We start from the raw sequence: 10851 nt of genomic DNA on the forward strand, positions 1-10851 counted from the left end.
TGAAGATGACAACAGCGGTGGGACATTTTGCTTGGATCAAGAATTTATCCGACTAGTGAACTCCGTAAACTGAGCAAACACAAGACTCAAAAATATATCTTGCGATCGGTAATTTTTTTATTATTTGAATAATTATAATTTATATACATTATAATATATTTTAAATTAATTAAATTTTTTTTCTTTTACAGAATGCCTTCATTATTTTGGTTACAGACGCAAGTTGCAGTCGCATACGGCGACTGTGGAAAGCTGAACGATTGTGCTGTCGCGATTGCGAGCGACAGGACAAATGGCTATCGTTCAACAACCCTAATCGGAAGGAGCGGCTTCCATTCATCATGTACGCCGACCTGGAATGTTCCTGGCCAAGATGGAAGAAGGGAAAAACGTTATATCAACACCATCGGTGTTATTAGTTTAGCTTACTATGTATATTGTCATTGACGAATCGTTATCAGCGTATCATTCGCGTCGTAGCGTTGATTGTATAGCATGGTTCGCCGCAGACCTTAAAAATTTGGCGTTACGTGTAAAAAATATTTTAAAAACAAATGTCCCCATGGTAAATTTAACGTCCGAAGAGTGGGAGAAATTCCATAGCGCCACTCAATGTCATATATGCGAAAAACCGTTCGCGCAAGACGCGTTCGCGATCATTGCCATCTGACCGGGCGGTACAGAGGTCCCGCGCATTCAAATTGTAATCTAAATTATAAAGAATCTTTTTGTATTCCGATAGTTTTTTACAATTTATCCGGTTATGACTCACACTTTATTATCGAGGAAATAGCCACAGCGTTCGAAGGGAAAATCGAGTTATTACCGATAACCAAGGAAAAATATATTTCGTTTACAAAAGATGTTTATGGAAGAAGAATCAAAAAATCAAATAAATTACGTTTCATCGATTCCTATAAATTTCTCGCATCGAGTCTCGATAAATTGGCATCATTTTTAGACAAAGATAAACTCAAAATTTTAAAATCGGAATTTCAAAATTTATCATCAGAAAATTTCAATTTGTTAACGCGAAAAGGTGTATTTCCGTACGAATACATCGATTCCGTTGACAGGTTGCAAGATACGTGTTTACCATCGCGCGAATCATTTTACAGTTCCTTGACCGGTGAAACTGTATCCGAGAGCGATTACGCGCACGCCGAGAACGTCTGGACGCGATTCTCCATTCGGACGCTAGGTGAATATAGCGACTTGTACCTCAAAATCGATGTCTTGTTATTATCCGACATTTTCGAAAACTTTCGAGATAAATGTATCGAAAGTTACGGACTCGACCCCGCGTATTACTATACTCTCCCTGGATACACGTGGGACGCCATGTTGAAGCATACAAAGATCACGTTTGAGTTGCTTACAGACATCGACATGGTTATGTTCATTAAACGCGGCGATCTGAGTCAATGTTCGGGTAGATACGCTCGCGCTAATAACAAGCACATGGAGTTGTACGATCCATCATCGTACTTGATGTACTTTGATGTAAATAATTTGTACGGATAGGCAATGTGTCAACCGTTGCCCTATGCCGATTTTCGATGGGTCGACGATGTGTCCAATTTTGACGTATCATCCATCGCGCTAGATTCGCCTACGGGCTATATCCTCGAAGTGGACCTCGAGTACTCGCAACATCTTCACGATGCGCACATTGATCTACTGTTTTGCCCGACACGCGACAAACCATCTGGCAAGCGGGAATTCAAACTGCTTGCAACGTTATACGATAAGAAGCGTTACGTGATACACTACCGCAACCTGCAGCAGTGTACGCGGCACGGCCTTCGTGTAACAAAAATACATCGAATTTTACAGTCAGAATTTTCACAATCTCCCTGGCTTCATAATTACATAGAATTAAATAGACATTTCAGAACATTGGCTAAAAATAATTTCGAAAAAAAATTTATACAAATTAATGAACAATGCGGTGTTTGGCGAAACGATGGAAAATGTGCGCAATCGTGTCGATGTAAAATTATTAATAAAGTGAGACGGACGATACGGCGCAGATGCGATGATCGCGAAACCAAATTTCCACAGCAGAAGCGTTTTTTCGGAAAACTTAATCGTTGTGGAATTGCGTAAACTCGAGGTGAAATTCTACAAACCAATTTACGTGGGTATGTGCATCCTCGACATATCCAAGACATGTTTGTACGAATTTCATCACGAGTATATGGCGCCAATGTATCGCGACAAATGCCGGGTAATGTACTCCGATACGGACAGTCTCATATATCACATCGAGTGCGCGGATGTATATGAGAATATGAAGTGCGACATCGCTAGATTCGACACGAGCGATTATGCGGTGGATAATGCATACGTATATCGCTTCTAAATAAAAAGGGTCTGATGAAGGACGAAAACAACGGTGCCATAATGACCGAATTCGTCTGGCTCAGAGCAAAGATGTACGCGTTACGAGTGAATGGGAAAAAAGATACGAAGAAAGTCAAAGGCGTCAAGAGCAACGTTGTCGCGAAAACGATAACGTTCGACGATTACACGCGGTGCTTGAACGAAGAGATTGAAATGACGCGTCAGCAGTCGTGTATACGATCTAAATTACACCAAGTATACACGATCCGCGAAACGAAAATTGCTCTGAGTCCGTACGACGACAAGCGGTATATCGTACCCGATACCACCGATACGCTACCATGGGGACATTATCGGATACCGTTGTAAATAAATATATATTTGTTTATTAATTGTATATATTTTATTGTATATATTTGTATATTTTGTACATAACCATGTACATATTTTTATATTTTGTACATTTTATATTATATATTTTAATATTTATATATTTATATTTAATAAATTTTATATATTTTATACGCATATTTTATGTTTCAATAAATGTTTACAATACATTATTTTTATGAATCCAAGAGTTGTATGATTTATCCATTCCCAACCATTTCACGTAAACTTCGTCACCCTTTTTTTGTAAAATTTTTTCCATGAGATATACGTCGGGATTAGCGACGCGTTGTAACTCGTATTCGTAGAATCCTTCAGCGACGGGATTTTCCCGCGAATCTTCGAGTATGAATGTCGCGGGATTAGTTTTCTGCACCTCGATAATCTTAAAAATTTCGGTCGTCCAATTTGGTGTGAAACCTTTTTCAAAGATGGTCTTGTATTTGCTCACGCGTACCGAATCGCCTACTTTACATTTTGCCGGAGCCGCAATTTTTACATGTTGCTACATATATACACTATTTAAAAGTTCTTCGGCGATCGCCGGAGTGACGTCGACAGGTTTCATATCGAGGGTGCGATGTTTTCGCGTACTGTACTCTGCAACGAGTCGAGATAGCTCATCAATCCATTTGTAATTTCCATCAAACGTAAACATTTTCCACATATTGTTTTTCAAAGTACGATTGAATCGTTCCATGACAGAGGCTTTCATAACGGAATATGTCGAGTAATGATTAATGTTGTGTTTCTTCATGAGTTTCTGCACACTCGAGTTGTAAAATTCTTTTCCTCTGTCGGTTTGAAAATTTTTCGGACATCTTTTATCGTCTCCAATAATCTTTGTGATCGTTTCGAATATTTCGTTCCCATTCTTACTATTGAGCGGTACGGTCTACGCATACTTGCTCAACACATCGATAACCGTGAGTATGTATTTATGATCCTTGTTGAGTCGAGAGTACGAACGCATGTCCACCACGTCCGCCTGCCACAGATCGTCGTATCCGCGTACAATGACGCGTCTTCGTGGAAAATTTCTTCTCGCCGGAGCATGTAATTCCTCGACTAGTTGTCGCTTTTCGGAGGTGTTTTTGTTCTCTCGCACGTTTGATCGAGGCATAATTAATATGCGATATTAGTATATCCGCATATCTCACTTACTGTGCCGAGTCAGATGTTGCATATCTCAGCACATTTTTTATCTCATCCATCATTAATCGCAGCGCCTGCACGTTTGTTTCGAGCGCGATAATTTTTTGCTCAATTTCTCCCTGTCGATTTCTCAAAAGTTTATCCACGTATCGTTTGTTGACGGCGTCAGTATCAGCTTCCGGTTGTGCTACGCGTTGAATCTTGCGCGACCTTGCGTCAAAGCCGGTAGTAGTCTGGCAGAGAACGTTATCGCGAACGTAATTTCTCAATAATCCATTCCATTCATAGTACAAATTGTTCGACGTTCCCAGCGATAATCCCAAATTTATTAATCGACATTTTGGTATCGAGAACATTGATCGAATAACACGTATCGTCGACGCATAGTTTAATTTATAATAATGCCAGCCTCGCGAAGTTCTTCGATAATTGGCAAGATTTCATTGTCGTGAGCATTGTTGCCAGCTCGACGCGAGGCGTCCAGCAATCGCAAATGATCCACCAATTCGTTGGAATCGTTCCAATGCACATAATCGATCAGGTTGTCGCTTAGTCATAGTGCGCGGCGCGTCTATACCTCTTCCCACCTTTCTATCGGGGAATAATGGCGCAATTATATATTTATACTTGTACCCTTTATTAGTTTTAATAGGATTATTAACTTTGTTGTCGCGCTTATGCGCATTTGTTATATTTAATATACTTTGATATTTATACAAATCGTCTCGAGTATATTTTTTATGATAGGGAAATTTTTTAAAAATCAAATCGTAGATAACTTCGATTCCCTTATATTTTATTCCATCGATAAGTATATTATCTTCCTTGTCCACATCGAAACATTTATCACCGAGCATCATTCCTTCGTTGGTAAATTTAACACCGTATTCGTAATCCGTACTCTTATTTTTATCAACACTCATAATATCTCTTATACAATATTTTTGCGCCAGTGGACCTAAATGCTCTCGGAATGTTTTCTGACCTTCGGACGTTTCTAATTCGTGTCGGACCGATGTTACAAACGAATCGGGCGTGGTCTCGTAAATTTCTTCGACGGGCGTGGATGGTATTGTTTGACGCGGTTGTACTTTTATCGGAGTAGAAACAGTAGCCATATTAGAAAATTGTTTCCTTCGCTTTGATCGATTCGGTGTTGAATATATCGGTGAATCGTTTATCGGCATATTTATCCGTGCTCGCTTTATTCTTTGCTTTGACTCTTTTATTTTTTCCTCGTGCTTCTCTCCAAACGTCAAACTCAACGATTCGATTTTCGGCGCATCAGATTCCACAGTATTTTCGACAAGCTGTTTTAAAGGTTCGGTAATCGGCTTAAATTGCCTTTCCAATATGATATCTTCCTCCATTCTATCAGTTTTCAAAGCGCGATATTTTTTGCGAATCGATTCGCTCGTTTTTGCAATCTCTATCGCAATCTTTTCACGATCACCGTTCATGATGCTCGATCGATGTGTTGATGACGACTGATCGCTTTACGGTATCGCGAAATCATTAAATCCTCTTCTATATCGTCCATTGATCAACATATTATCTTTATCAATGACTACAAAGCCATATTTGCATTGCCAATATTTCTGACATAATGCACGGAAATCATCGTAAGACATGTCGGTATTCACGTGATCGTTGTACACGTGTTTCAAATTTGTGCCGTCTTGTTTAAACAGGATCAGCAGGTTTGCGTTGTCGCGTATAAGATGCTTAGGTATCTTGGCGTACGTCTGACAAAGATAGAAACGCTCGAGTGTCGACCCATTGTAAAGTACTCTCTTATCGTATCTTGCTTGTCGCACGCCACGTCATCAAAGATAAAGATAGAATTCGGAAGCGCCTCGCTCGGTGGAATGACGTCGCTGTTATTAGAGAATGTAAAATAACCATTTCGTCTATAGGTGCTAGTAAATTTTCCAAATATTTGTATTTCGGCTGTTGAAGCAATTTCGAGTATACGTACACGTTCTCGAAACGTACACCGTGCGGACTTTCTATCAAACTAATCAACACGTTTGTCTTACCACAGTTTGAAGGGTCGCAAACGATACCGCGTATAGTAGTCGGTAGCATGTTTCCATGCTACGTACTTTTTTCTCTGATATTAGTCTATCGTCGAAATTTGATACTTTGATTACCCGCGCTTGCTGCACGAACCGCATGTTTTCTCTTTCGAATCAATTTTGCGAATGATCACGAGGGAGAGACCTATTTATAGAAGTGTCTCGACTCGAACGCTCAGTATCAAAAATGTTTCTCCTTCTGTCAGATGAGAGAGACATTCTCCGGCTTACCACCGAACAACTGCAGTATATCCCAAAGATTCTTTTACTGCAAAATTTCGATGATTACGTGGAACGATTGTGGGGCAAGCTTCCAGAATATATAAAGACTGATTCGGAGGTTCGACAATATCGTTCGTGCATGCGACATTACAACCAGCCGTGGCAATGAACACACATCGACGGTCTACCACCGTTGATAAAAGATTGCTACGAATGTCAGCGAGAATCGTAAAAGGCAGCGGTCTCTTAAATCGTGCGATAAACGCGCTTCCCATCGAATTACATATTATCGGTTATCAGTTTTGCGGACCGGGAACTGGATTAGAGAAACGATTGGCTAGAGGCGATCGAGGTATCAATCCATTGGACGCAGCGTGTCGCGAACACGACATTGCTTACGCGCGAAGTAACGACCTCGACCAACGTCATATCGCGGATCGCATACTAGCTGCAAGAGCGCGAGAACGCATTACCGCGAGGGATTCGACTCTCGATGAAAGAACAGCTGCTACGACTGTTTGGGCGGCAATGAAGGCAAAGACAAAACTCGGCATGGGAATGAAAAAGCCATCGACGACAAAGAGGAGGAAAAAACGAATACTTCCAGTAGCGAAACACGGTGGTATTTTACCACTTTTACCGTTGTTGGGAGTTGTCGGTTCTTTGGCCGGCGGTGCAGCGGGAATCGCAAAGGCGATAAACGATAGCAAGGCGGCGCAACGTCAGCTGGAAGAGATGCAGCGTCACAATCGCGTTATGGAAGGTCGTGGACTTTATCTCGCTCCGTACAAGCGTGGACAGGGATTCTCAACAAAGTCTAAGAGAAAAAAAAAACGTCGAAAAAACATTAAAAATGCCTACGGGTGCGACAACTAACGTGCAATTGGAACAATTTGCGAAACGTATGTGCATCTTATTAAAGTTATAATTAGAGTATCTGTCGATAGTTGTGTTTAAAATTTCTTCAAACAATCAATTTAAAGCCTGACAATCCATCGTCACGACTCAGTATTCGTTCGACATGTCACTGACACTTACGTTGACTGGCAGAAGCAGCGTTCTCGCTGTAAGCTATTTCCCCGCTATAGATTTGACCGATGCCGATTACGAGCTCGGATTAACGGATTTTGAAACTTATCATACGATTCCGAACGTAAATTTTTCGAATAATAAATTTTATTTTGGCAACGACGACAAGGAAATTACGATTCCCGAAGGATTGTACGAATTGCACGCCATAAATGACTATCTCAAACGCGCAATTTTGCGAGATGAATACCTTTTCAGAGATGTTGAAAACGATTATGATGAGGAATATCCAATAGCGCTCCGCGCCAATCACAGTACGCTAAAGAGCGAAATCAAATGCGCCTACAGAATAAACTTTACCAAACCCGACAATGTAGGATCCTTGCTTGGATTCTCGTCGAATCGTATATTGCAACCTCGCAAGTGGTATGAATCAGACGAACCTGTTAATATTATAAACGTAAATATTATTCGTATAGAATGCAACGTGACTACTGGTATGTACAGCAACGGCATGCGCGTACACACGATACATGAATTTTCACCGAGCGTACCGCCAGGATATAAGATATCGGAAACGCCGGTACAGATTATTTATCTGCCGATCGTCGTACGGAGCATTACGGATTTAACGATACGTATTGTGGATCAAAGAGGTCGATTGCTCGATTTTTGAGGAGAGGAAATTACCGTAAGATTGCATATACGGCGACAAACATAGTATGCTCGTGCTGAACAAAACGGAGCACGCGAGAGACAATACTTTTACGTGGGACAATACTATTGCAGTAAGGCGAGCAGTATCGGGTGACAATAATAAGATAGCCGTTAAAAAGAAGCTGAGCGTGTTGAATCGTGAATTTTTGAAATCATTAGGATTCATCGTACGAGAAGAATGATTAATATTTTGAATATCGGAGGTGAGCCAGTCTTTGACGATCGCATCGTCAAGATTGAGACTCATACGTACAATCCGTACGCCAATACGACGCTTGGATACAGTGACGAGATACGAATACTTATACAACATCAGGATTTGTACACATTATCGTGCGAAAGCTTTCTTTACATCGAGGGAAGGTTTAATGTGCGTAAAGCGAATAAAGGTTGTATTGGGAAACAATTGCGTCGCATTCATGTTTGATGAGCTTCGATACAAACTCGACGGAGTAGAAATTGATCGCAACAGAAATGTTGGAATAACATCGACGCTCAAAAATTATGTCTCTCTAACACATCAGAAAAGTATAAACTTAAAGAACGCTGCGTGAGATTTGACGTACAACGGTGACAAAAATTATTTCAACTTTTGCGTGCCGCTCAATGTTGCTGGTATTTTGCGAAGATTATAAACGCGTTGTGATTAACGCTCGTCACGAATTGATTTTGATACGTTCGCGCAACGATAATAATTGTCTATTCGGACATCCGTCGTCGGAAGCTGAGATTGAATTACTCAAGATACAGTGGCATATGCCATGTAATATTGAACGAGATTAATAAATTATCAATGTTGCGAATGTTGGAAAGCGGACGATACTTGAACATGAGTTTCCGATCTTGGGATCTGTACGAATTTCCTCTGTTACATAGCACGACCAAACATTCGTGAACCGTGAAAGCCACCTCCCAACTAGAGAAACCGCGATCTTTGCACTGCAAACTGATAAAAAGAATTCAGTGTCACAAGATGTTACATTGTTCGATGACTGCAAATTGACCAACGTTAAACTCTATTTAAACTCGGAATTTTATCCCTACGATGATTTAAATTTAGATTTTGAAAAATGGATTCACCGTTCTATTCGATATGTACTCTCGTTTTCGCAAATCTTATTACGGATGCGATAAAGCATCGCGCTATTAACCATTCCAAAGTTTCTACATTGCGATCCTCTAGCGGTTATTGATTGCTCGCGACAAAACGAGTCTGTCAAAACTGCTACCGTGGACGTGAGAATAGAGTTTGAGTGCAGGGAAAATATACCGGCGAATACTACCGTCTCATCTTGCACGATGGGGTTGTCGAATATAATCCATTGACTAATGTAGTCCGCAAAATTACATAGGTCAGCAAATATCCCCTCCATTGCACATGAAAAAAAATATAAAAGATTGCGATCTTAGACGATCGACATCAGTCTGTGATCGGATCTTGTCATCATGACTGCGCCAACGTTTGTGGATCTGCAAGGATTTATTGTTGGGAAAAATTTTGTCGTGAAGGAAGCTGCGGTTTTGAGAAAAGGATCCGTACTTTCTCATTACATTTTTACATGTTCGATACCATGGCACACGCTCACAAAATCTGAGAGATGCCAGGTTTTATGGCTGATTAAAAACCACCATGGATTATCGTGGAATGATGGACACGTTTCATATTGGAAGTCGAAACGCTTAATCACGACGGCGGTGAGTGCAACGGAGGAGGATGATGCGTCATCTCTCGTGTACGTTAAAGGACATAAAAAAACGACAATGCCTGGCCGATATACTGGACGATAATGCGAGAAACGATGTCATTATCGAAACTTTGGATGCAGACTATGAGGATGTAGCTTCTTTAAATAAGTTAGATGTTAAGAATACTATGCGTTGTGAAAATCATGTAAAAAGTTGCGTTCTACAAAATGTATTTAAGATTTATAATTGGTGGTTGAGACATCATGATGATTCTTTGAATCCATACTTATAATAAATTGATGTTGCGATATATTTTTATCTTCTTTCTTATTCTCTCCTTTCTTTCTTCATCCCTATCTATGTGCGCAGTATCGTGTTTCCGTACGTGACATAGCTGCCACATATATTGTATTTCGATACCACATTGTGATACATTGTAATACATTTAAATAATTGAATATAGTTTTGCGTTTGATTTTCGTTAACGGGTGTTGATTTTGCGTTTGATTTTCGTTAATGGGTGTTGATTTACATTCGTTTCCGTTCGTTTCCGTTCAATTACCGTTCATTTCCGTTCAATGGGCGTTCGATGACCGTTCAACGACCGTTTGATAACAGTTCAACGAAGCGTATGACAACCGTTCGTTTCCGTTCCATGACCGTTCAACAAGCGTTCGTTTCCGTTCAATTACCATTTGATCAGGATTGACACATTATATCGTGCTAATTTGCATGGGAACATGCATACTTTTGTCTTACGACGCGTTTTTGGTAAAGTGATAATGATACGTCCACCGTTTGTCTGCTCACAAAGTCGCGATATGATAATATTATATTATATTATACCGCGCTGAGTTGCGTGGGACCGCGGGTACTTTTGTCTTATTACGCGTTTTTGACATGGTGATAATGCGACATCTCTTCTATAAAATCCCGTGTCGAGACCTCGTTGTCTCATCAGAAAGTTTCAGAGCGCATACAAGTCGAGAGTACATAAAAAAATGGACCATATTGTATTTTATATCAATGAATGGCAAACAAAATTAATAGACATATTATACAATGTTATATGAAACATAATTTTTCTATGGAATGTAAGTATCATTTTCACGATAAATTGTTAAAAATTTGTGAAAAAAAATTTGTAATAATAAATATTTTTATATAGTCCCAGGATGAAGTCCGGATTCCGGGATTTGTAAATATAGAGCACCGTCAGTATGTGCGG

This window comes from Camponotus floridanus, unplaced genomic scaffold, assembly GCF_003227725.1.
Source record: "Camponotus floridanus strain SB8 unplaced genomic scaffold, Cflo_v7.5 scaffold84, whole genome shotgun sequence".
NCBI lineage: Eukaryota > Metazoa > Arthropoda > Insecta > Hymenoptera > Formicidae > Camponotus > Camponotus floridanus.